Consider the following 21,000-nt stretch of genomic DNA (forward strand, 5'->3'; position numbering starts at 1 on the left):
ACTCGCTGCAGACCAGCCTATAGATAGTGTGTCTCGACTTGTCTCGACTTTGCTCAGCTGACGCGAGAGCTGACGCTCTCCAATCGGCCTATATCAAAACGACAAGCACGAGAAACGACTGAGAGAGGTAAGGAGAGGCGAGGCGAGGCGATGGACACACAGCACGCCCCTTCATTTCACGGTGGCGTCTCCCTGACCGAATCGGGCTGTAGCTCCGAAAACAAAGGAGAAAGAAAAATAGGAAGCGAAACTGCCAACAGCACCCTGTGTTCCCATGCGCTCACCCGCCCAAGTACTGACAAGGGCCAAAGTTGTTACATATCGGCAATCGGACACTTTCTTTCATTTTCTCTTTATCGTATGAGAACCAGTGTATTCAACATATGATGGCCATTGCCGAGTGAATGCTGTAGCGCTTCCCGACAAGTCGGGTCGGATCCTCTGTCTGTCGGCTTCCACGCAGAGTGATGATCTTTTGGTCATCACACTCGCCAGCTGAAATCGGCGCTGCCTTTTCGTGGTAGTAAAAGCGTAATGGCCCGTGGGGGGATCGAACCCACGACCTTCGCGTTATTAGCACGACGCTCTAACCAACTGAGCTAACGGGCCTCGACGGACGCAGATGCTCAGCCCTACGCTCGAAACATGTGGCATGAAGCCATACGTCATTTCTATGGTCGTCGTGTGTCTGCTTCCCTTGTCTGTATCCTGCTAACGCTCACGAAACAGTAGCTATATTGCGAGCAGGACGGGAAACGGCAGTTCGGACAGCTCAAACTTGTCACGATTCGTGTGGGAAAAATTCCGTTCCGGTACCGGGAATTGAACCCGGGCCTCCTGGGTGAAAGCCAGGTATCCTAGCCACCAGACCACACCGGACGTGGGCGCTCACTCGACGCTTCGGACGGTCGCTTGGCGCATTTCGTGTCGAGTCCCGCGTCGTCGCCCTTCTCTCTTTGCGAGCATCTTTGCGCATACTGACTGGCAAGGCGCACACCTCAAACGTCTCAGAGCAATGCTTTTGGCTTCATGCTCTGCTGGGAGAAGAGGAAAAGGGAAGCTGTAAGTAGCAATAACAGGGAGTAAACATTTTCCCGCTGAAGCGTTGAAACGTCGTGGATAACAATCAAGAAATAAGTTGGTGCCCTAGCAACAGCACCACCATCAGTCACAGAAAATTAAATGCCCCGGGTGAGGATCGAACTCACGACCTTAAGATTATGAGACTTACGCGCTGCCTACTGCGCTACCGAGGCACGGGTGCACCGCTTGCCCTCGAAAATAGGTAAACCCCGTACCAATATTAGACGTAGAGACACTGTACTTCCTGGATAACGTGTTCTGTTACTACACGTGCATTGCCGGCCCATTTGATTGCGGTGTTGCTGCAGCTGTTGCAACGATAGGCAGCACTCCTTGTCGTTAAAGTTCAGTGCCTCGGAGGCACCTGGACACAGCAACTTGTGAGGCCAGGCCGGCGCTAGTCTGTAGAACATGATGCGAGCGTCCTAGTGGGGACCCGCGAGTGCTGCGTTCTCGGTTCTTCTCAAGGGAATCCAGCTATATATTCTTGTGGATCGTGCATCTCAAGCGCGAAAGCCACACGGCAGCACTATCGCGGGAAAAGCAAAATGATGCATCGGCCGGGAATCGAACCCGGGCCGCCCGCGTGGCAGGCGAGCATTCTACCACTGAACCACCGATGCTCGGGGCGGTAGTACGTTCACGCTGCTTCCCGAGCGCATGTCGCAAGGGAAAGTGGGACTGCCGTCGAGCGCCGTAGCATTCTGTCGAGAAGATGCTGCAGACGCTGAATCCTGCACTGCACTGCTTAAAAATGCCGCCAGAACGCGGTCCTCTGCGTACTCTTGCGTCGCCGGCGCCGACTCTTGCCAAAGGATGCGAAGTGTGCGTGGATACGCCGTCCGAATGCAACTGGATGTGTTCCCCTAGCCTACCTCGAAATGCGCCTGCAGGTACGATCACCTTCGGCCGCTGCCGACAGGCGGGAAGCCGACACCGCGCGGCGTCGGGGCGCTCGCTTGTGCGGTGGTGGTGTAATGGTCAGCATAGTTGCCTTCCAAGCAGTTGATCCGGGTTCGATTCCCGGCCACCGCAGCAGGCTTTTAATTTCGCGTATGAGTACTTTTGCCACGCGCCCTTACATTAATGTTTTGCCGCCTCTTACTCGCTGCAGACCAGCCTATAGATAGTGTGTCTCGACTTGTCTCGACTTTGCTCAGCTGACGCGAGAGCTGACGCTCTCCAATCGGCCTATATCAAAACGACAAGCACGAGAAACGACTGAGAGAGGTAAGGAGAGGCGAGGCGAGGCGATGGACACACAGCACGCCCCTTCATTTCACGGTGGCGTCTCCCTGACCGAATCGGGCTGTAGCTCCGAAAACAAAGGAGAAAGAAAAATAGGAAGCGAAACTGCCAACAGCACCCTGTGTTCCCATGCGCTCACCCGCCCAAGTACTGACAAGGGCCAAAGTTGTTACATATCGGCAATCGGACACTTTCTTTCATTTTCTCTTTATCGTATGAGAACCAGTGTATTCAACATATGATGGCCATTGCCGAGTGAATGCTGTAGCGCTTCCCGACAAGTCGGGTCGGATCCTCTGTCTGTCGGCTTCCACGCAGAGTGATGATCTTTTGGTCATCACACTCGCCAGCTGAAATCGGCGCTGCCTTTTCGTGGTAGTAAAAGCGTAATGGCCCGTGGGGGGATCGAACCCACGACCTTCGCGTTATTAGCACGACGCTCTAACCAACTGAGCTAACGGGCCTCGACGGACGCAGATGCTCAGCCCTACGCTCGAAACATGTGGCATGAAGCCATACGTCATTTCTATGGTCGTCGTGTGTCTGCTTCCCTTGTCTGTATCCTGCTAACGCTCACGAAACAGTAGCTATATTGCGAGCAGGACGGGAAACGGCAGTTCGGACAGCTCAAACTTGTCACGATTCGTGTGGGAAAAATTCCGTTCCGGTACCGGGAATTGAACCCGGGCCTCCTGGGTGAAAGCCAGGTATCCTAGCCACCAGACCACACCGGACGTGGGCGCTCACTCGACGCTTCGGACGGTCGCTTGGCGCATTTCGTGTCGAGTCCCGCGTCGTCGCCCTTCTCTCTTTGCGAGCATCTTTGCGCATACTGACTGGCAAGGCGCACACCTCAAACGTCTCAGAGCAATGCTTTTGGCTTCATGCTCTGCTGGGAGAAGAGGAAAAGGGAAGCTGTAAGTAGCAATAACAGGGAGTAAACATTTTCCCGCTGAAGCGTTGAAACGTCGTGGATAACAATCAAGAAATAAGTTGGTGCCCTAGCAACAGCACCACCATCAGTCACAGAAAATTAAATGCCCCGGGTGAGGATCGAACTCACGACCTTAAGATTATGAGACTTACGCGCTGCCTACTGCGCTACCGAGGCACGGGTGCACCGCTTGCCCTCGAAAATAGGTAAACCCCGTACCCAATATTAGACGTAGAGACACTGTACTTCCTGGATAACGTGTTCTGTTACTACACGTGCATTGCCGGCCCATTTGATTGCGGTGTTGCTGCAGCTGTTGCAACGATAGGCAGCACTCCTTGTCGTTAAAGTTCAGTGCCTCGGAGGCACCTGGACACAGCAACTTGTGAGGCCAGGCCGGCGCTAGTCTGTAGAACATGATGCGAGCGTCCTAGTGGGGACCCGCGAGTGCTGCGTTCTCGGTTCTTCTCAAGGGAATCCAGCTATATATTCTTGTGGATCGTGCATCTCAAGCGCGAAAGCCACACGGCAGCACTATCGCGGGAAAAGCAAAATGATGCATCGGCCGGGAATCGAACCCGGGCCGCCCGCGTGGCAGGCGAGCATTCTACCACTGAACCACCGATGCTCGGGGCGGTAGTACGTTCACGCTGCTTCCCGAGCGCATGTCGCAAGGGAAAGTGGGACTGCCGTCGAGCGCCGTAGCATTCTGTCGAGAAGATGCTGCAGACGCTGAATCCTGCACTGCACTGCTTAAAAATGCCGCCAGAACGCGGTCCTCTGCGTACTCTTGCGTCGCCGGCGCCGACTCTTGCCAAAGGATGCGAAGTGTGCGTGGATACGCCGTCCGAATGCAACTGGATGTGTTCCCCTAGCCTACCTCGAAATGCGCCTGCAGGTACGATCACCTTCGGCCGCTGCCGACAGGCGGGAAGCCGACACCGCGCGGCGTCGGGGCGCTCGCTTGTGCGGTGGTGGTGTAATGGTCAGCATAGTTGCCTTCCAAGCAGTTGATCCGGGTTCGATTCCCGGCCACCGCAGCAGGCTTTTAATTTCGCGTATGAGTACTTTTGCCACGCGCCCTTACATTAATGTTTTGCCGCCTCTTACTCGCTGCAGACCAGCCTATAGATAGTGTGTCTCGACTTGTCTCGACTTTGCTCAGCTGACGCGAGAGCTGACGCTCTCCAATCGGCCTATATCAAAACGACAAGCACGAGAAACGACTGAGAGAGGTAAGGAGAGGCGAGGCGAGGCGATGGACACACAGCACGCCCCTTCATTTCACGGTGGCGTCTCCCTGACCGAATCGGGCTGTAGCTCCGAAAACAAAGGAGAAAGAAAAATAGGAAGCGAAACTGCCAACAGCACCCTGTGTTCCCATGCGCTCACCCGCCCAAGTACTGACAAGGGCCAAAGTTGTTACATATCGGCAATCGGACACTTTCTTTCATTTTCTCTTTATCGTATGAGAACCAGTGTATTCAACATATGATGGCCATTGCCGAGTGAATGCTGTAGCGCTTCCCGACAAGTCGGGTCGGATCCTCTGTCTGTCGGCTTCCACGCAGAGTGATGATCTTTTGGTCATCACACTCGCCAGCTGAAATCGGCGCTGCCTTTTCGTGGTAGTAAAAGCGTAATGGCCCGTGGGGGGATCGAACCCACGACCTTCGCGTTATTAGCACGACGCTCTAACCAACTGAGCTAACGGGCCTCGACGGACGCAGATGCTCAGCCCTACGCTCGAAACATGTGGCATGAAGCCATACGTCATTTCTATGGTCGTCGTGTGTCTGCTTCCCTTGTCTGTATCCTGCTAACGCTCACGAAACAGTAGCTATATTGCGAGCAGGACGGGAAACGGCAGTTCGGACAGCTCAAACTTGTCACGATTCGTGTGGGAAAAATTCCGTTCCGGTACCGGGAATTGAACCCGGGCCTCCTGGGTGAAAGCCAGGTATCCTAGCCACCAGACCACACCGGACGTGGGCGCTCACTCGACGCTTCGGACGGTCGCTTGGCGCATTTCGTGTCGAGTCCCGCGTCGTCGCCCTTCTCTCTTTGCGAGCATCTTTGCGCATACTGACTGGCAAGGCGCACACCTCAAACGTCTCAGAGCAATGCTTTTGGCTTCATGCTCTGCTGGGAGAAGAGGAAAAGGGAAGCTGTAAGTAGCAATAACAGGGAGTAAACATTTTCCCGCTGAAGCGTTGAAACGTCGTGGATAACAATCAAGAAATAAGTTGGTGCCCTAGCAACAGCACCACCATCAGTCACAGAAAATTAAATGCCCCGGGTGAGGATCGAACTCACGACCTTAAGATTATGAGACTTACGCGCTGCCTACTGCGCTACCGAGGCACGGGTGCACCGCTTGCCCTCGAAAATAGGTAAACCCCGTACCCAATATTAGACGTAGAGACACTGTACTTCCTGGATAACGTGTTCTGTTACTACACGTGCATTGCCGGCCCATTTGATTGCGGTGTTGCTGCAGCTGTTGCAACGATAGGCAGCACTCCTTGTCGTTAAAGTTCAGTGCCTCGGAGGCACCTGGACACAGCAACTTGTGAGGCCAGGCCGGCGCTAGTCTGTAGAACATGATGCGAGCGTCCTAGTGGGGACCCGCGAGTGCTGCGTTCTCGGTTCTTCTCAAGGGAATCCAGCTATATATTCTTGTGGATCGTGCATCTCAAGCGCGAAAGCCACACGGCAGCACTATCGCGGGAAAAGCAAAATGATGCATCGGCCGGGAATCGAACCCGGGCCGCCCGCGTGGCAGGCGAGCATTCTACCACTGAACCACCGATGCTCGGGGCGGTAGTACGTTCACGCTGCTTCCCGAGCGCATGTCGCAAGGGAAAGTGGGACTGCCGTCGAGCGCCGTAGCATTCTGTCGAGAAGATGCTGCAGACGCTGAATCCTGCACTGCACTGCTTAAAAATGCCGCCAGAACGCGGTCCTCTGCGTACTCTTGCGTCGCCGGCGCCGACTCTTGCCAAAGGATGCGAAGTGTGCGTGGATACGCCGTCCGAATGCAACTGGATGTGTTCCCCTAGCCTACCTCGAAATGCGCCTGCAGGTACGATCACCTTCGGCCGCTGCCGACAGGCGGGAAGCCGACACCGCGCGGCGTCGGGGCGCTCGCTTGTGCGGTGGTGGTGTAATGGTCAGCATAGTTGCCTTCCAAGCAGTTGATCCGGGTTCGATTCCCGGCCACCGCAGCAGGCTTTTAATTTCGCGTATGAGTACTTTTGCCACGCGCCCTTACATTAATGTTTTGCCGCCTCTTACTCGCTGCAGACCAGCCTATAGATAGTGTGTCTCGACTTGTCTCGACTTTGCTCAGCTGACGCGAGAGCTGACGCTCTCCAATCGGCCTATATCAAAACGACAAGCACGAGAAACGACTGAGAGAGGTAAGGAGAGGCGAGGCGAGGCGATGGACACACAGCACGCCCCTTCATTTCACGGTGGCGTCTCCCTGACCGAATCGGGCTGTAGCTCCGAAAACAAAGGAGAAAGAAAAATAGGAAGCGAAACTGCCAACAGCACCCTGTGTTCCCATGCGCTCACCCGCCCAAGTACTGACAAGGGCCAAAGTTGTTACATATCGGCAATCGGACACTTTCTTTCATTTTCTCTTTATCGTATGAGAACCAGTGTATTCAACATATGATGGCCATTGCCGAGTGAATGCTGTAGCGCTTCCCGACAAGTCGGGTCGGATCCTCTGTCTGTCGGCTTCCACGCAGAGTGATGATCTTTTGGTCATCACACTCGCCAGCTGAAATCGGCGCTGCCTTTTCGTGGTAGTAAAAGCGTAATGGCCCGTGGGGGGATCGAACCCACGACCTTCGCGTTATTAGCACGACGCTCTAACCAACTGAGCTAACGGGCCTCGACGGACGCAGATGCTCAGCCCTACGCTCGAAACATGTGGCATGAAGCCATACGTCATTTCTATGGTCGTCGTGTGTCTGCTTCCCTTGTCTGTATCCTGCTAACGCTCACGAAACAGTAGCTATATTGCGAGCAGGACGGGAAACGGCAGTTCGGACAGCTCAAACTTGTCACGATTCGTGTGGGAAAAATTCCGTTCCGGTACCGGGAATTGAACCCGGGCCTCCTGGGTGAAAGCCAGGTATCCTAGCCACCAGACCACACCGGACGTGGGCGCTCACTCGACGCTTCGGACGGTCGCTTGGCGCATTTCGTGTCGAGTCCCGCGTCGTCGCCCTTCTCTCTTTGCGAGCATCTTTGCGCATACTGACTGGCAAGGCGCACACCTCAAACGTCTCAGAGCAATGCTTTTGGCTTCATGCTCTGCTGGGAGAAGAGGAAAAGGGAAGCTGTAAGTAGCAATAACAGGGAGTAAACATTTTCCCGCTGAAGCGTTGAAACGTCGTGGATAACAATCAAGAAATAAGTTGGTGCCCTAGCAACAGCACCACCATCAGTCACAGAAAATTAAATGCCCCGGGTGAGGATCGAACTCACGACCTTAAGATTATGAGACTTACGCGCTGCCTACTGCGCTACCGAGGCACGGGTGCACCGCTTGCCCTCGAAAATAGGTAAACCCCGTACCCAATATTAGACGTAGAGACACTGTACTTCCTGGATAACGTGTTCTGTTACTACACGTGCATTGCCGGCCCATTTGATTGCGGTGTTGCTGCAGCTGTTGCAACGATAGGCAGCACTCCTTGTCGTTAAAGTTCAGTGCCTCGGAGGCACCTGGACACAGCAACTTGTGAGGCCAGGCCGGCGCTAGTCTGTAGAACATGATGCGAGCGTCCTAGTGGGGACCCGCGAGTGCTGCGTTCTCGGTTCTTCTCAAGGGAATCCAGCTATATATTCTTGTGGATCGTGCATCTCAAGCGCGAAAGCCACACGGCAGCACTATCGCGGGAAAAGCAAAATGATGCATCGGCCGGGAATCGAACCCGGGCCGCCCGCGTGGCAGGCGAGCATTCTACCACTGAACCACCGATGCTCGGGGCGGTAGTACGTTCACGCTGCTTCCCGAGCGCATGTCGCAAGGGAAAGTGGGACTGCCGTCGAGCGCCGTAGCATTCTGTCGAGAAGATGCTGCAGACGCTGAATCCTGCACTGCACTGCTTAAAAATGCCGCCAGAACGCGGTCCTCTGCGTACTCTTGCGTCGCCGGCGCCGACTCTTGCCAAAGGATGCGAAGTGTGCGTGGATACGCCGTCCGAATGCAACTGGATGTGTTCCCCTAGCCTACCTCGAAATGCGCCTGCAGGTACGATCACCTTCGGCCGCTGCCGACAGGCGGGAAGCCGACACCGCGCGGCGTCGGGGCGCTCGCTTGTGCGGTGGTGGTGTAATGGTCAGCATAGTTGCCTTCCAAGCAGTTGATCCGGGTTCGATTCCCGGCCACCGCAGCAGGCTTTTAATTTCGCGTATGAGTACTTTTGCCACGCGCCCTTACATTAATGTTTTGCCGCCTCTTACTCGCTGCAGACCAGCCTATAGATAGTGTGTCTCGACTTGTCTCGACTTTGCTCAGCTGACGCGAGAGCTGACGCTCTCCAATCGGCCTATATCAAAACGACAAGCACGAGAAACGACTGAGAGAGGTAAGGAGAGGCGAGGCGAGGCGATGGACACACAGCACGCCCCTTCATTTCACGGTGGCGTCTCCCTGACCGAATCGGGCTGTAGCTCCGAAAACAAAGGAGAAAGAAAAATAGGAAGCGAAACTGCCAACAGCACCCTGTGTTCCCATGCGCTCACCCGCCCAAGTACTGACAAGGGCCAAAGTTGTTACATATCGGCAATCGGACACTTTCTTTCATTTTCTCTTTATCGTATGAGAACCAGTGTATTCAACATATGATGGCCATTGCCGAGTGAATGCTGTAGCGCTTCCCGACAAGTCGGGTCGGATCCTCTGTCTGTCGGCTTCCACGCAGAGTGATGATCTTTTGGTCATCACACTCGCCAGCTGAAATCGGCGCTGCCTTTTCGTGGTAGTAAAAGCGTAATGGCCCGTGGGGGGATCGAACCCACGACCTTCGCGTTATTAGCACGACGCTCTAACCAACTGAGCTAACGGGCCTCGACGGACGCAGATGCTCAGCCCTACGCTCGAAACATGTGGCATGAAGCCATACGTCATTTCTATGGTCGTCGTGTGTCTGCTTCCCTTGTCTGTATCCTGCTAACGCTCACGAAACAGTAGCTATATTGCGAGCAGGACGGGAAACGGCAGTTCGGACAGCTCAAACTTGTCACGATTCGTGTGGGAAAAATTCCGTTCCGGTACCGGGAATTGAACCCGGGCCTCCTGGGTGAAAGCCAGGTATCCTAGCCACCAGACCACACCGGACGTGGGCGCTCACTCGACGCTTCGGACGGTCGCTTGGCGCATTTCGTGTCGAGTCCCGCGTCGTCGCCCTTCTCTCTTTGCGAGCATCTTTGCGCATACTGACTGGCAAGGCGCACACCTCAAACGTCTCAGAGCAATGCTTTTGGCTTCATGCTCTGCTGGGAGAAGAGGAAAAGGGAAGCTGTAAGTAGCAATAACAGGGAGTAAACATTTTCCCGCTGAAGCGTTGAAACGTCGTGGATAACAATCAAGAAATAAGTTGGTGCCCTAGCAACAGCACCACCATCAGTCACAGAAAATTAAATGCCCCGGGTGAGGATCGAACTCACGACCTTAAGATTATGAGACTTACGCGCTGCCTACTGCGCTACCGAGGCACGGGTGCACCGCTTGCCCTCGAAAATAGGTAAACCCCGTACCCAATATTAGACGTAGAGACACTGTACTTCCTGGATAACGTGTTCTGTTACTACACGTGCATTGCCGGCCCATTTGATTGCGGTGTTGCTGCAGCTGTTGCAACGATAGGCAGCACTCCTTGTCGTTAAAGTTCAGTGCCTCGGAGGCACCTGGACACAGCAACTTGTGAGGCCAGGCCGGCGCTAGTCTGTAGAACATGATGCGAGCGTCCTAGTGGGGACCCGCGAGTGCTGCGTTCTCGGTTCTTCTCAAGGGAATCCAGCTATATATTCTTGTGGATCGTGCATCTCAAGCGCGAAAGCCACACGGCAGCACTATCGCGGGAAAAGCAAAATGATGCATCGGCCGGGAATCGAACCCGGGCCGCCCGCGTGGCAGGCGAGCATTCTACCACTGAACCACCGATGCTCGGGGCGGTAATACGTTCACGCTGCTTCCCGAGCGCATGTCGCAAGGGAAAGTGGGACTGCCGTCGAGCGCCGTAGCATTCTGTCGAGAAGATGCTGCAGACGCTGAATCCTGCACTGCACTGCTTAAAAATGCCGCCAGAACGCGGTCCTCTGCGTACTCTTGCGTCGCCGGCGCCGACTCTTGCCAAAGGATGCGAAGTGTGCGTGGATACGCCGTCCGAATGCAACTGGATGTGTTCCCCTAGCCTACCTCGAAATGCGCCTGCAGGTACGATCACCTTCGGCCGCTGCCGACAGGCGGGAAGCCGACACCGCGCGGCGTCGGGGCGCTCGCTTGTGCGGTGGTGGTGTAATGGTCAGCATAGTTGCCTTCCAAGCAGTTGATCCGGGTTCGATTCCCGGCCACCGCAGCAGGCTTTTAATTTCGCGTATGAGTACTTTTGCCACGCGCCCTTACATTAATGTTTTGCCGCCTCTTACTCGCTGCAGACCAGCCTATAGATAGTGTGTCTCGACTTGTCTCGACTTTGCTCAGCTGACGCGAGAGCTGACGCTCTCCAATCGGCCTATATCAAAACGACAAGCACGAGAAACGACTGAGAGAGGTAAGGAGAGGCGAGGCGAGGCGATGGACACACAGCACGCCCCTTCATTTCACGGTGGCGTCTCCCTGACCGAATCGGGCTGTAGCTCCGAAAACAAAGGAGAAAGAAAAATAGGAAGCGAAACTGCCAACAGCACCCTGTGTTCCCATGCGCTCACCCGCCCAAGTACTGACAAGGGCCAAAGTTGTTACATATCGGCAATCGGACACTTTCTTTCATTTTCTCTTTATCGTATGAGAACCAGTGTATTCAACATATGATGGCCATTGCCGAGTGAATGCTGTAGCGCTTCCCGACAAGTCGGGTCGGATCCTCTGTCTGTCGGCTTCCACGCAGAGTGATGATCTTTTGGTCATCACACTCGCCAGCTGAAATCGGCGCTGCCTTTTCGTGGTAGTAAAAGCGTAATGGCCCGTGGGGGGATCGAACCCACGACCTTCGCGTTATTAGCACGACGCTCTAACCAACTGAGCTAACGGGCCTCGACGGACGCAGATGCTCAGCCCTACGCTCGAAACATGTGGCATGAAGCCATACGTCATTTCTATGGTCGTCGTGTGTCTGCTTCCCTTGTCTGTATCCTGCTAACGCTCACGAAACAGTAGCTATATTGCGAGCAGGACGGGAAACGGCAGTTCGGACAGCTCAAACTTGTCACGATTCGTGTGGGAAAAATTCCGTTCCGGTACCGGGAATTGAACCCGGGCCTCCTGGGTGAAAGCCAGGTATCCTAGCCACCAGACCACACCGGACGTGGGCGCTCACTCGACGCTTCGGACGGTCGCTTGGCGCATTTCGTGTCGAGTCCCGCGTCGTCGCCCTTCTCTCTTTGCGAGCATCTTTGCGCATACTGACTGGCAAGGCGCACACCTCAAACGTCTCAGAGCAATGCTTTTGGCTTCATGCTCTGCTGGGAGAAGAGGAAAAGGGAAGCTGTAAGTAGCAATAACAGGGAGTAAACATTTTCCCGCTGAAGCGTTGAAACGTCGTGGATAACAATCAAGAAATAAGTTGGTGCCCTAGCAACAGCACCACCATCAGTCACAGAAAATTAAATGCCCCGGGTGAGGATCGAACTCACGACCTTAAGATTATGAGACTTACGCGCTGCCTACTGCGCTACCGAGGCACGGGTGCACCGCTTGCCCTCGAAAATAGGTAAACCCCGTACCCAATATTAGACGTAGAGACACTGTACTTCCTGGATAACGTGTTCTGTTACTACACGTGCATTGCCGGCCCATTTGATTGCGGTGTTGCTGCAGCTGTTGCAACGATAGGCAGCACTCCTTGTCGTTAAAGTTCAGTGCCTCGGAGGCACCTGGACACAGCAACTTGTGAGGCCAGGCCGGCGCTAGTCTGTAGAACATGATGCGAGCGTCCTAGTGGGGACCCGCGAGTGCTGCGTTCTCGGTTCTTCTCAAGGGAATCCAGCTATATATTCTTGTGGATCGTGCATCTCAAGCGCGAAAGCCACACGGCAGCACTATCGCGGGAAAAGCAAAATGATGCATCGGCCGGGAATCGAACCCGGGCCGCCCGCGTGGCAGGCGAGCATTCTACCACTGAACCACCGATGCTCGGGGCGGTAGTACGTTCACGCTGCTTCCCGAGCGCATGTCGCAAGGGAAAGTGGGACTGCCGTCGAGCGCCGTAGCATTCTGTCGAGAAGATGCTGCAGACGCTGAATCCTGCACTGCACTGCTTAAAAATGCCGCCAGAACGCGGTCCTCTGCGTACTCTTGCGTCGCCGGCGCCGACTCTTGCCAAAGGATGCGAAGTGTGCGTGGATACGCCGTCCGAATGCAACTGGATGTGTTCCCCTAGCCTACCTCGAAATGCGCCTGCAGGTACGATCACCTTCGGCCGCTGCCGACAGGCGGGAAGCCGACACCGCGCGGCGTCGGGGCGCTCGCTTGTGCGGTGGTGGTGTAATGGTCAGCATAGTTGCCTTCCAAGCAGTTGATCCGGGTTCGATTCCCGGCCACCGCAGCAGGCTTTTAATTTCGCGTATGAGTACTTTTGCCACGCGCCCTTACATTAATGTTTTGCCGCCTCTTACTCGCTGCAGACCAGCCTATAGATAGTGTGTCTCGACTTGTCTCGACTTTGCTCAGCTGACGCGAGAGCTGACGCTCTCCAATCGGCCTATATCAAAACGACAAGCACGAGAAACGACTGAGAGAGGTAAGGAGAGGCGAGGCGAGGCGATGGACACACAGCACGCCCCTTCATTTCACGGTGGCGTCTCCCTGACCGAATCGGGCTGTAGCTCCGAAAACAAAGGAGAAAGAAAAATAGGAAGCGAAACTGCCAACAGCACCCTGTGTTCCCATGCGCTCACCCGCCCAAGTACTGACAAGGGCCAAAGTTGTTACATATCGGCAATCGGACACTTTCTTTCATTTTCTCTTTATCGTATGAGAACCAGTGTATTCAACATATGATGGCCATTGCCGAGTGAATGCTGTAGCGCTTCCCGACAAGTCGGGTCGGATCCTCTGTCTGTCGGCTTCCACGCAGAGTGATGATCTTTTGGTCATCACACTCGCCAGCTGAAATCGGCGCTGCCTTTTCGTGGTAGTAAAAGCGTAATGGCCCGTGGGGGGATCGAACCCACGACCTTCGCGTTATTAGCACGACGCTCTAACCAACTGAGCTAACGGGCCTCGACGGACGCAGATGCTCAGCCCTACGCTCGAAACATGTGGCATGAAGCCATACGTCATTTCTATGGTCGTCGTGTGTCTGCTTCCCTTGTCTGTATCCTGCTAACGCTCACGAAACAGTAGCTATATTGCGAGCAGGACGGGAAACGGCAGTTCGGACAGCTCAAACTTGTCACGATTCGTGTGGGAAAAATTCCGTTCCGGTACCGGGAATTGAACCCGGGCCTCCTGGGTGAAAGCCAGGTATCCTAGCCACCAGACCACACCGGACGTGGGCGCTCACTCGACGCTTCGGACGGTCGCTTGGCGCATTTCGTGTCGAGTCCCGCGTCGTCGCCCTTCTCTCTTTGCGAGCATCTTTGCGCATACTGACTGGCAAGGCGCACACCTCAAACGTCTCAGAGCAATGCTTTTGGCTTCATGCTCTGCTGGGAGAAGAGGAAAAGGGAAGCTGTAAGTAGCAATAACAGGGAGTAAACATTTTCCCGCTGAAGCGTTGAAACGTCGTGGATAACAATCAAGAAATAAGTTGGTGCCCTAGCAACAGCACCACCATCAGTCACAGAAAATTAAATGCCCCGGGTGAGGATCGAACTCACGACCTTAAGATTATGAGACTTACGCGCTGCCTACTGCGCTACCGAGGCACGGGTGCACCGCTTGCCCTCGAAAATAGGTAAACCCCGTACCCAATATTAGACGTAGAGACACTGTACTTCCTGGATAACGTGTTCTGTTACTACACGTGCATTGCCGGCCCATTTGATTGCGGTGTTGCTGCAGCTGTTGCAACGATAGGCAGCACTCCTTGTCGTTAAAGTTCAGTGCCTCGGAGGCACCTGGACACAGCAACTTGTGAGGCCAGGCCGGCGCTAGTCTGTAGAACATGATGCGAGCGTCCTAGTGGGGACCCGCGAGTGCTGCGTTCTCGGTTCTTCTCAAGGGAATCCAGCTATATATTCTTGTGGATCGTGCATCTCAAGCGCGAAAGCCACACGGCAGCACTATCGCGGGAAAAGCAAAATGATGCATCGGCCGGGAATCGAACCCGGGCCGCCCGCGTGGCAGGCGAGCATTCTACCACTGAACCACCGATGCTCGGGGCGGTAGTACGTTCACGCTGCTTCCCGAGCGCATGTCGCAAGGGAAAGTGGGACTGCCGTCGAGCGCCGTAGCATTCTGTCGAGAAGATGCTGCAGACGCTGAATCCTGCACTGCACTGCTTAAAAATGCCGCCAGAACGCGGTCCTCTGCGTACTCTTGCGTCGCCGGCGCCGACTCTTGCCAAAGGATGCGAAGTGTGCGTGGATACGCCGTCCGAATGCAACTGGATGTGTTCCCCTAGCCTACCTCGAAATGCGCCTGCAGGTACGATCACCTTCGGCCGCTGCCGACAGGCGGGAAGCCGACACCGCGCGGCGTCGGGGCGCTCGCTTGTGCGGTGGTGGTGTAATGGTCAGCATAGTTGCCTTCCAAGCAGTTGATCCGGGTTCGATTCCCGGCCACCGCAGCAGGCTTTTAATTTCGCGTATGAGTACTTTTGCCACGCGCCCTTACATTAATGTTTTGCCGCCTCTTACTCGCTGCAGACCAGCCTATAGATAGTGTGTCTCGACTTGTCTCGACTTTGCTCAGCTGACGCGAGAGCTGACGCTCTCCAATCGGCCTATATCAAAACGACAAGCACGAGAAACGACTGAGAGAGGTAAGGAGAGGCGAGGCGAGGCGATGGACACACAGCACGCCCCTTCATTTCACGGTGGCGTCTCCCTGACCGAATCGGGCTGTAGCTCCGAAAACAAAGGAGAAAGAAAAATAGGAAGCGAAACTGCCAACAGCACCCTGTGTTCCCATGCGCTCACCCGCCCAAGTACTGACAAGGGCCAAAGTTGTTACATATCGGCAATCGGACACTTTCTTTCATTTTCTCTTTATCGTATGAGAACCAGTGTATTCAACATATGATGGCCATTGCCGAGTGAATGCTGTAGCGCTTCCCGACAAGTCGGGTCGGATCCTCTGTCTGTCGGCTTCCACGCAGAGTGATGATCTTTTGGTCATCACACTCGCCAGCTGAAATCGGCGCTGCCTTTTCGTGGTAGTAAAAGCGTAATGGCCCGTGGGGGGATCGAACCCACGACCTTCGCGTTATTAGCACGACGCTCTAACCAACTGAGCTAACGGGCCTCGACGGACGCAGATGCTCAGCCCTACGCTCGAAACATGTGGCATGAAGCCATACGTCATTTCTATGGTCGTCGTGTGTCTGCTTCCCTTGTCTGTATCCTGCTAACGCTCACGAAACAGTAGCTATATTGCGAGCAGGACGGGAAACGGCAGTTCGGACAGCTCAAACTTGTCACGATTCGTGTGGGAAAAATTCCGTTCCGGTACCGGGAATTGAACCCGGGCCTCCTGGGTGAAAGCCAGGTATCCTAGCCACCAGCCCACACCGGACGTGGGCGCTCACTCGACGCTTCGGACGGTCGCTTGGCGCATTTCGTGTCGAGTCCCGCGTCGTCGCCCTTCTCTCTTTGCGAGCATCTTTGCGCATACTGACTGGCAAGGCGCACACCTCAAACGTCTCAGAGCAATGCTTTTGGCTTCATGCTCTGCTGGGAGAAGAGGAAAAGGGAAGCTGTAAGTAGCAATAACAGGGAGTAAACATTTTCCCGCTGAAGCGTTGAAACGTCGTGGATAACAATCAAGAAATAAGTTGGTGCCCTAGCAACAGCACCACCATCAGTCACAGAAAATTAAATGCCCCGGGTGAGGATCGAACTCACGACCTTAAGATTATGAGACTTACGCGCTGCCTACTGCGCTACCGAGGCACGGGTGCACCGCTTGCCCTCGAAAATAGGTAAACCCCGTACCCAATATTAGACGTAGAGACACTGTACTTCCTGGATAACGTGTTCTGTTACTACACGTGCATTGCCGGCCCATTTGATTGCGGTGTTGCTGCAGCTGTTGCAACGATAGGCAGCACTCCTTGTCGTTAAAGTTCAGTGCCTCGGAGGCACCTGGACACAGCAACTTGTGAGGCCAGGCCGGCGCTAGTCTGTAGAACATGATGCGAGCGTCCTAGTGGGGACCCGCGAGTGCTGCGTTCTCGGTTCTTCTCAAGGGAATCCAGCTATATATTCTTGTGGATCGTGCATCTCAAGCGCGAAAGCCACACGGCAGCACTATCGCGGGAAAAGCAAAATGATGCATCGGCCGGGAATCGAACCCGGGCCGCCCGCGTGGCAGGCGAGCATTCTACCACTGAACCACCGATGCTCGGGGCGGTAGTACGTTCACGCTGCTTCCCGAGCGCATGTCGCAAGGGAAAGTGGGACTGCCGTCGAGCGCCGTAGCATTCTGTCGAGAAGATGCTGCAGACGCTGAATCCTGCACTGCACTGCTTAAAAATGCCGCCAGAACGCGGTCCTCTGCGTACTCTTGCGTCGCCGGCGCCGACTCTTGCCAAAGGATGCGAAGTGTGCGTGGATACGCCGTCCGAATGCAACTGGATGTGTTCCCCTAGCCTACCTCGAAATGCGCCTGCAGGTACGATCACCTTCGGCCGCTGCCGACAGGCGGGAAGCCGACACCGCGCGGCGTCGGGGCGCTCGCTTGTGCGGTGGTGGTGTAATGGTCAGCATAGTTGCCTTCCAAGCAGTTGATCCGGGTTCGATTCCCGGCCACCGCAGCAGGCTTTTAATTTCGCGTATGAGTACTTTTGCCACGCGCCCTTACATTAATGTTTTGCCGCCTCTTACTCGCTGCAGACCAGCCTATAGATAGTGTGTCTCGACTTGTCTCGACTTTGCTCAGCTGACGCGAGAGCTGACGCTCTCCAATCGGCCTATATCAAAACGACAAGCACGAGAAACGACTGAGAGAGGTAAGGAGAGGCGAGGCGAGGCGATGGACACACAGCACGCCCCTTCATTTCACGGTGGCGTCTCCCTGACCGAATCGGGCTGTAGCTCCGAAAACAAAGGAGAAAGAAAAATAGGAAGCGAAACTGCCAACAGCACCCTGTGTTCCCATGCGCTCACCCGCCCAAGTACTGACAAGGGCCAAAGTTGTTACATATCGGCAATCGGACACTTTCTTTCATTTTCTCTTTATCGTATGAGAACCAGTGTATTCAACATATGATGGCCATTGCCGAGTGAATGCTGTAGCGCTTCCCGACAAGTCGGGTCGGATCCTCTGTCTGTCGGCTTCCACGCAGAGTGATGATCTTTTGGTCATCACACTCGCCAGCTGAAATCGGCGCTGCCTTTTCGTGGTAGTAAAAGCGTAATGGCCCGTGGGGGGATCGAACCCACGACCTTCGCGTTATTAGCACGACGCTCTAACCAACTGAGCTAACGGGCCTCGACGGACGCAGATGCTCAGCCCTACGCTCGAAACATGTGGCATGAAGCCATACGTCATTTCTATGGTCGTCGTGTGTCTGCTTCCCTTGTCTGTATCCTGCTAACGCTCACGAAACAGTAGCTATATTGCGAGCAGGACGGGAAACGGCAGTTCGGACAGCTCAAACTTGTCACGATTCGTGTGGGAAAAATTCCGTTCCGGTACCGGGAATTGAACCCGGGCCTCCTGGGTGAAAGCCAGGTATCCTAGCCACCAGACCACACCGGACGTGGGCGCTCACTCGACGCTTCGGACGGTCGCTTGGCGCATTTCGTGTCGAGTCCCGCGTCGTCGCCCTTCTCTCTTTGCGAGCATCTTTGCGCATACTGACTGGCAAGGCGCACACCTCAAACGTCTCAGAGCAATGCTTTTGGCTTCATGCTCTGCTGGGAGAAGAGGAAAAGGGAAGCTGTAAGTAGCAATAACAGGGAGTAAACATTTTCCCGCTGAAGCGTTGAAACGTCGTGGATAACAATCAAGAAATAAGTTGGTGCCCTAGCAACAGCACCACCATCAGTCACAGAAAATTAAATGCCCCGGGTGAGGATCGAACTCACGACCTTAAGATTATGAGACTTACGCGCTGCCTACTGCGCTACCGAGGCACGGGTGCACCGCTTGCCCTCGAAAATAGGTAAACCCCGTACCCAATATTAGACGTAGAGACACTGTACTTCCTGGATAACGTGTTCTGTTACTACACGTGCATTGCCGGCCCATTTGATTGCGGTGTTGCTGCAGCTGTTGCAACGATAGGCAGCACTCCTTGTCGTTAAAGTTCAGTGCCTCGGAGGCACCTGGACACAGCAACTTGTGAGGCCAGGCCGGCGCTAGTCTGTAGAACATGATGCGAGCGTCCTAGTGGGGACCCGCGAGTGCTGCGTTCTCGGTTCTTCTCAAGGGAATCCAGCTATATATTCTTGTGGATCGTGCATCTCAAGCGCGAAAGCCACACGGCAGCACTATCGCGGGAAAAGCAAAATGATGCATCGGCCGGGAATCGAACCCGGGCCGCCCGCGTGGCAGGCGAGCATTCTACCACTGAACCACCGATGCTCGGGGCGGTAGTACGTTCACGCTGCTTCCCGAGCGCATGTCGCAAGGGAAAGTGGGACTGCCGTCGAGCGCCGTAGCATTCTGTCGAGAAGATGCTGCAGACGCTGAATCCTGCACTGCACTGCTTAAAAATGCCGCCAGAACGCGGTCCTCTGCGTACTCTTGCGTCGCCGGCGCCGACTCTTGCCAAAGGATGCGAAGTGTGCGTGGATACGCCGTCCGAATGCAACTGGATGTGTTCCCCTAGCCTACCTCGAAATGCGCCTGCAGGTACGATCACCTTCGGCCGCTGCCGACAGGCGGGAAGCCGACACCGCGCGGCGTCGGGGCGCTCGCTTGTGCGGTGGTGGTGTAATGGTCAGCATAGTTGCCTTCCAAGCAGTTGATCCGGGTTCGATTCCCGGCCACCGCAGCAGGCTTTTAATTTCGCGTATGAGTACTTTTGCCACGCGCCCTTACATTAATGTTTTGCCGCCTCTTACTCGCTGCAGACCAGCCTATAGATAGTGTGTCTCGACTTGTCTCGACTTTGCTCAGCTGACGCGAGAGCTGACGCTCTCCAATCGGCCTATATCAAAACGACAAGCACGAGAAACGACTGAGAGAGGTAAGGAGAGGCGAGGCGAGGCGATGGACACACAGCACGCCCCTTCATTTCACGGTGGCGTCTCCCTGACCGAATCGGGCTGTAGCTCCGAAAACAAAGGAGAAAGAAAAATAGGAAGCGAAACTGCCAACAGCACCCTGTGTTCCCATGCGCTCACCCGCCCAAGTACTGACAAGGGCCAAAGTTGTTACATATCGGCAATCGGACACTTTCTTTCATTTTCTCTTTATCGTATGAGAACCAGTGTATTCAACATATGATGGCCATTGCCGAGTGAATGCTGTAGCGCTTCCCGACAAGTCGGGTCGGATCCTCTGTCTGTCGGCTTCCACGCAGAGTGATGATCTTTTGGTCATCACACTCGCCAGCTGAAATCGGCGCTGCCTTTTCGTGGTAGTAAAAGCGTAATGGCCCGTGGGGGGATCGAACCCACGACCTTCGCGTTATTAGCACGACGCTCTAACCAACTGAGCTAACGGGCCTCGACGGACGCAGATGCTCAGCCCTACGCTCGAAACATGTGGCATGAAGCCATACGTCATTTCTATGGTCGTCGTGTGTCTGCTTCCCTTGTCTGTATCCTGCTAACGCTCACGAAACAGTAGCTATATTGCGAGCAGGACGGGAAACGGCAGTTCGGACAGCTCAAACTTGTCACGATTCGTGTGGGAAAAATTCCGTTCCGGTACCGGGAATTGAACCCGGGCCTCCTGGGTGAAAGCCAGGTATCCTAGCCACCAGACCACACCGGACGTGGGCGCTCACTCGACGCTTCGGACGGTCGCTTGGCGCATTTCGTGTCGAGTCCCGCGTCGTCGCCCTTCTCTCTTTGCGAGCATCTTTGCGCATACTGACTGGCAAGGCGCACACCTCAAACGTCTCAGAGCAATGCTTTTGGCTTCATGCTCTGCTGGGAGAAGAGGAAAAGGGAAGCTGTAAGTAGCAATAACAGGGAGTAAACATTTTCCCGCTGAAGCGTTGAAACGTCGTGGATAACAATCAAGAAATAAGTTGGTGCCCTAGCAACAGCACCACCATCAGTCACAGAAAATTAAATGCCCCGGGTGAGGATCGAACTCACGACCTTAAGATTATGAGACTTACGCGCTGCCTACTGCGCTACCGAGGCACGGGTGCACCGCTTGCCCTCGAAAATAGGTAAACCCCGTACCCAATATTAGACGTAGAGAC

At 54.7% G+C, this 21,000-nt stretch overlaps 48 non-coding genes across 48 annotated transcripts; 9 read left to right on the forward strand and 39 right to left on the reverse strand.

Moving 5' to 3' along the window:
- Window positions 1–535: 535 nt before the first annotated feature.
- Window positions 536–609, reverse strand: Trnai-aau (transfer RNA isoleucine (anticodon AAU)). Its single transcript has one exon. It is a non-coding gene; the product is annotated as a tRNA-Ile (tRNA).
- Window positions 610–807: 198 nt separating this feature from the next.
- Trnae-uuc (transfer RNA glutamic acid (anticodon UUC)) lies at window positions 808–879 on the reverse strand. The gene has a single exon. It is a non-coding gene; the product is annotated as a tRNA-Glu (tRNA).
- Window positions 880–1,183: 304 nt separating this feature from the next.
- On the reverse strand, window positions 1,184–1,256 carry Trnam-cau (transfer RNA methionine (anticodon CAU)). Its single transcript has one exon. It is a non-coding gene; the product is annotated as a tRNA-Met (tRNA).
- A 379-nt stretch (window positions 1,257–1,635) lies between these two features.
- Trnag-gcc (transfer RNA glycine (anticodon GCC)) lies at window positions 1,636–1,706 on the reverse strand. The gene has a single exon. It is a non-coding gene; the product is annotated as a tRNA-Gly (tRNA).
- Window positions 1,707–2,046: 340 nt separating this feature from the next.
- Window positions 2,047–2,118, forward strand: Trnag-ucc (transfer RNA glycine (anticodon UCC)). The gene has a single exon. It is a non-coding gene; the product is annotated as a tRNA-Gly (tRNA).
- Window positions 2,119–2,721: 603 nt separating this feature from the next.
- Trnai-aau (transfer RNA isoleucine (anticodon AAU)) lies at window positions 2,722–2,795 on the reverse strand. Its single transcript has one exon. It is a non-coding gene; the product is annotated as a tRNA-Ile (tRNA).
- A 198-nt stretch (window positions 2,796–2,993) lies between these two features.
- On the reverse strand, window positions 2,994–3,065 carry Trnae-uuc (transfer RNA glutamic acid (anticodon UUC)). The gene has a single exon. It is a non-coding gene; the product is annotated as a tRNA-Glu (tRNA).
- Window positions 3,066–3,369: 304 nt separating this feature from the next.
- On the reverse strand, window positions 3,370–3,442 carry Trnam-cau (transfer RNA methionine (anticodon CAU)). The gene has a single exon. It is a non-coding gene; the product is annotated as a tRNA-Met (tRNA).
- Window positions 3,443–3,822: 380 nt separating this feature from the next.
- Window positions 3,823–3,893, reverse strand: Trnag-gcc (transfer RNA glycine (anticodon GCC)). The gene has a single exon. It is a non-coding gene; the product is annotated as a tRNA-Gly (tRNA).
- Window positions 3,894–4,233: 340 nt separating this feature from the next.
- Trnag-ucc (transfer RNA glycine (anticodon UCC)) lies at window positions 4,234–4,305 on the forward strand. Its single transcript has one exon. It is a non-coding gene; the product is annotated as a tRNA-Gly (tRNA).
- A 603-nt stretch (window positions 4,306–4,908) lies between these two features.
- Window positions 4,909–4,982, reverse strand: Trnai-aau (transfer RNA isoleucine (anticodon AAU)). The gene has a single exon. It is a non-coding gene; the product is annotated as a tRNA-Ile (tRNA).
- A 198-nt stretch (window positions 4,983–5,180) lies between these two features.
- Trnae-uuc (transfer RNA glutamic acid (anticodon UUC)) lies at window positions 5,181–5,252 on the reverse strand. Its single transcript has one exon. It is a non-coding gene; the product is annotated as a tRNA-Glu (tRNA).
- Window positions 5,253–5,556: 304 nt separating this feature from the next.
- Window positions 5,557–5,629, reverse strand: Trnam-cau (transfer RNA methionine (anticodon CAU)). Its single transcript has one exon. It is a non-coding gene; the product is annotated as a tRNA-Met (tRNA).
- Window positions 5,630–6,009: 380 nt separating this feature from the next.
- Trnag-gcc (transfer RNA glycine (anticodon GCC)) lies at window positions 6,010–6,080 on the reverse strand. Its single transcript has one exon. It is a non-coding gene; the product is annotated as a tRNA-Gly (tRNA).
- Window positions 6,081–6,420: 340 nt separating this feature from the next.
- Trnag-ucc (transfer RNA glycine (anticodon UCC)) lies at window positions 6,421–6,492 on the forward strand. Its single transcript has one exon. It is a non-coding gene; the product is annotated as a tRNA-Gly (tRNA).
- A 603-nt stretch (window positions 6,493–7,095) lies between these two features.
- On the reverse strand, window positions 7,096–7,169 carry Trnai-aau (transfer RNA isoleucine (anticodon AAU)). The gene has a single exon. It is a non-coding gene; the product is annotated as a tRNA-Ile (tRNA).
- Window positions 7,170–7,367: 198 nt separating this feature from the next.
- On the reverse strand, window positions 7,368–7,439 carry Trnae-uuc (transfer RNA glutamic acid (anticodon UUC)). The gene has a single exon. It is a non-coding gene; the product is annotated as a tRNA-Glu (tRNA).
- A 304-nt stretch (window positions 7,440–7,743) lies between these two features.
- Trnam-cau (transfer RNA methionine (anticodon CAU)) lies at window positions 7,744–7,816 on the reverse strand. The gene has a single exon. It is a non-coding gene; the product is annotated as a tRNA-Met (tRNA).
- Window positions 7,817–8,196: 380 nt separating this feature from the next.
- Trnag-gcc (transfer RNA glycine (anticodon GCC)) lies at window positions 8,197–8,267 on the reverse strand. Its single transcript has one exon. It is a non-coding gene; the product is annotated as a tRNA-Gly (tRNA).
- A 340-nt stretch (window positions 8,268–8,607) lies between these two features.
- Trnag-ucc (transfer RNA glycine (anticodon UCC)) lies at window positions 8,608–8,679 on the forward strand. Its single transcript has one exon. It is a non-coding gene; the product is annotated as a tRNA-Gly (tRNA).
- A 603-nt stretch (window positions 8,680–9,282) lies between these two features.
- Trnai-aau (transfer RNA isoleucine (anticodon AAU)) lies at window positions 9,283–9,356 on the reverse strand. The gene has a single exon. It is a non-coding gene; the product is annotated as a tRNA-Ile (tRNA).
- Window positions 9,357–9,554: 198 nt separating this feature from the next.
- Window positions 9,555–9,626, reverse strand: Trnae-uuc (transfer RNA glutamic acid (anticodon UUC)). Its single transcript has one exon. It is a non-coding gene; the product is annotated as a tRNA-Glu (tRNA).
- Window positions 9,627–9,930: 304 nt separating this feature from the next.
- Trnam-cau (transfer RNA methionine (anticodon CAU)) lies at window positions 9,931–10,003 on the reverse strand. The gene has a single exon. It is a non-coding gene; the product is annotated as a tRNA-Met (tRNA).
- A 380-nt stretch (window positions 10,004–10,383) lies between these two features.
- Trnag-gcc (transfer RNA glycine (anticodon GCC)) lies at window positions 10,384–10,454 on the reverse strand. The gene has a single exon. It is a non-coding gene; the product is annotated as a tRNA-Gly (tRNA).
- Window positions 10,455–10,794: 340 nt separating this feature from the next.
- On the forward strand, window positions 10,795–10,866 carry Trnag-ucc (transfer RNA glycine (anticodon UCC)). The gene has a single exon. It is a non-coding gene; the product is annotated as a tRNA-Gly (tRNA).
- Window positions 10,867–11,469: 603 nt separating this feature from the next.
- Trnai-aau (transfer RNA isoleucine (anticodon AAU)) lies at window positions 11,470–11,543 on the reverse strand. The gene has a single exon. It is a non-coding gene; the product is annotated as a tRNA-Ile (tRNA).
- A 198-nt stretch (window positions 11,544–11,741) lies between these two features.
- Trnae-uuc (transfer RNA glutamic acid (anticodon UUC)) lies at window positions 11,742–11,813 on the reverse strand. Its single transcript has one exon. It is a non-coding gene; the product is annotated as a tRNA-Glu (tRNA).
- A 304-nt stretch (window positions 11,814–12,117) lies between these two features.
- On the reverse strand, window positions 12,118–12,190 carry Trnam-cau (transfer RNA methionine (anticodon CAU)). Its single transcript has one exon. It is a non-coding gene; the product is annotated as a tRNA-Met (tRNA).
- Window positions 12,191–12,570: 380 nt separating this feature from the next.
- Trnag-gcc (transfer RNA glycine (anticodon GCC)) lies at window positions 12,571–12,641 on the reverse strand. The gene has a single exon. It is a non-coding gene; the product is annotated as a tRNA-Gly (tRNA).
- A 340-nt stretch (window positions 12,642–12,981) lies between these two features.
- On the forward strand, window positions 12,982–13,053 carry Trnag-ucc (transfer RNA glycine (anticodon UCC)). The gene has a single exon. It is a non-coding gene; the product is annotated as a tRNA-Gly (tRNA).
- A 603-nt stretch (window positions 13,054–13,656) lies between these two features.
- Trnai-aau (transfer RNA isoleucine (anticodon AAU)) lies at window positions 13,657–13,730 on the reverse strand. Its single transcript has one exon. It is a non-coding gene; the product is annotated as a tRNA-Ile (tRNA).
- Window positions 13,731–13,928: 198 nt separating this feature from the next.
- On the reverse strand, window positions 13,929–14,000 carry Trnae-uuc (transfer RNA glutamic acid (anticodon UUC)). Its single transcript has one exon. It is a non-coding gene; the product is annotated as a tRNA-Glu (tRNA).
- A 304-nt stretch (window positions 14,001–14,304) lies between these two features.
- On the reverse strand, window positions 14,305–14,377 carry Trnam-cau (transfer RNA methionine (anticodon CAU)). Its single transcript has one exon. It is a non-coding gene; the product is annotated as a tRNA-Met (tRNA).
- A 380-nt stretch (window positions 14,378–14,757) lies between these two features.
- Window positions 14,758–14,828, reverse strand: Trnag-gcc (transfer RNA glycine (anticodon GCC)). The gene has a single exon. It is a non-coding gene; the product is annotated as a tRNA-Gly (tRNA).
- A 340-nt stretch (window positions 14,829–15,168) lies between these two features.
- On the forward strand, window positions 15,169–15,240 carry Trnag-ucc (transfer RNA glycine (anticodon UCC)). The gene has a single exon. It is a non-coding gene; the product is annotated as a tRNA-Gly (tRNA).
- A 603-nt stretch (window positions 15,241–15,843) lies between these two features.
- Window positions 15,844–15,917, reverse strand: Trnai-aau (transfer RNA isoleucine (anticodon AAU)). Its single transcript has one exon. It is a non-coding gene; the product is annotated as a tRNA-Ile (tRNA).
- Window positions 15,918–16,115: 198 nt separating this feature from the next.
- On the reverse strand, window positions 16,116–16,187 carry Trnae-uuc (transfer RNA glutamic acid (anticodon UUC)). The gene has a single exon. It is a non-coding gene; the product is annotated as a tRNA-Glu (tRNA).
- Window positions 16,188–16,491: 304 nt separating this feature from the next.
- On the reverse strand, window positions 16,492–16,564 carry Trnam-cau (transfer RNA methionine (anticodon CAU)). Its single transcript has one exon. It is a non-coding gene; the product is annotated as a tRNA-Met (tRNA).
- Window positions 16,565–16,944: 380 nt separating this feature from the next.
- Window positions 16,945–17,015, reverse strand: Trnag-gcc (transfer RNA glycine (anticodon GCC)). Its single transcript has one exon. It is a non-coding gene; the product is annotated as a tRNA-Gly (tRNA).
- Window positions 17,016–17,355: 340 nt separating this feature from the next.
- Window positions 17,356–17,427, forward strand: Trnag-ucc (transfer RNA glycine (anticodon UCC)). The gene has a single exon. It is a non-coding gene; the product is annotated as a tRNA-Gly (tRNA).
- A 603-nt stretch (window positions 17,428–18,030) lies between these two features.
- Trnai-aau (transfer RNA isoleucine (anticodon AAU)) lies at window positions 18,031–18,104 on the reverse strand. Its single transcript has one exon. It is a non-coding gene; the product is annotated as a tRNA-Ile (tRNA).
- A 198-nt stretch (window positions 18,105–18,302) lies between these two features.
- Window positions 18,303–18,374, reverse strand: Trnae-uuc (transfer RNA glutamic acid (anticodon UUC)). Its single transcript has one exon. It is a non-coding gene; the product is annotated as a tRNA-Glu (tRNA).
- A 304-nt stretch (window positions 18,375–18,678) lies between these two features.
- On the reverse strand, window positions 18,679–18,751 carry Trnam-cau (transfer RNA methionine (anticodon CAU)). Its single transcript has one exon. It is a non-coding gene; the product is annotated as a tRNA-Met (tRNA).
- Window positions 18,752–19,131: 380 nt separating this feature from the next.
- Trnag-gcc (transfer RNA glycine (anticodon GCC)) lies at window positions 19,132–19,202 on the reverse strand. Its single transcript has one exon. It is a non-coding gene; the product is annotated as a tRNA-Gly (tRNA).
- Window positions 19,203–19,542: 340 nt separating this feature from the next.
- On the forward strand, window positions 19,543–19,614 carry Trnag-ucc (transfer RNA glycine (anticodon UCC)). Its single transcript has one exon. It is a non-coding gene; the product is annotated as a tRNA-Gly (tRNA).
- Window positions 19,615–20,217: 603 nt separating this feature from the next.
- Trnai-aau (transfer RNA isoleucine (anticodon AAU)) lies at window positions 20,218–20,291 on the reverse strand. The gene has a single exon. It is a non-coding gene; the product is annotated as a tRNA-Ile (tRNA).
- Window positions 20,292–20,489: 198 nt separating this feature from the next.
- Trnae-uuc (transfer RNA glutamic acid (anticodon UUC)) lies at window positions 20,490–20,561 on the reverse strand. The gene has a single exon. It is a non-coding gene; the product is annotated as a tRNA-Glu (tRNA).
- A 304-nt stretch (window positions 20,562–20,865) lies between these two features.
- Window positions 20,866–20,938, reverse strand: Trnam-cau (transfer RNA methionine (anticodon CAU)). The gene has a single exon. It is a non-coding gene; the product is annotated as a tRNA-Met (tRNA).
- Between the last annotated feature and the right edge of the window lie 62 nt (window positions 20,939–21,000).

Source organism: Schistocerca cancellata, unplaced genomic scaffold (genome assembly GCF_023864275.1).
Source record: "Schistocerca cancellata isolate TAMUIC-IGC-003103 unplaced genomic scaffold, iqSchCanc2.1 HiC_scaffold_619, whole genome shotgun sequence".
Lineage (NCBI taxonomy): Eukaryota > Metazoa > Arthropoda > Insecta > Orthoptera > Acrididae > Schistocerca > Schistocerca cancellata.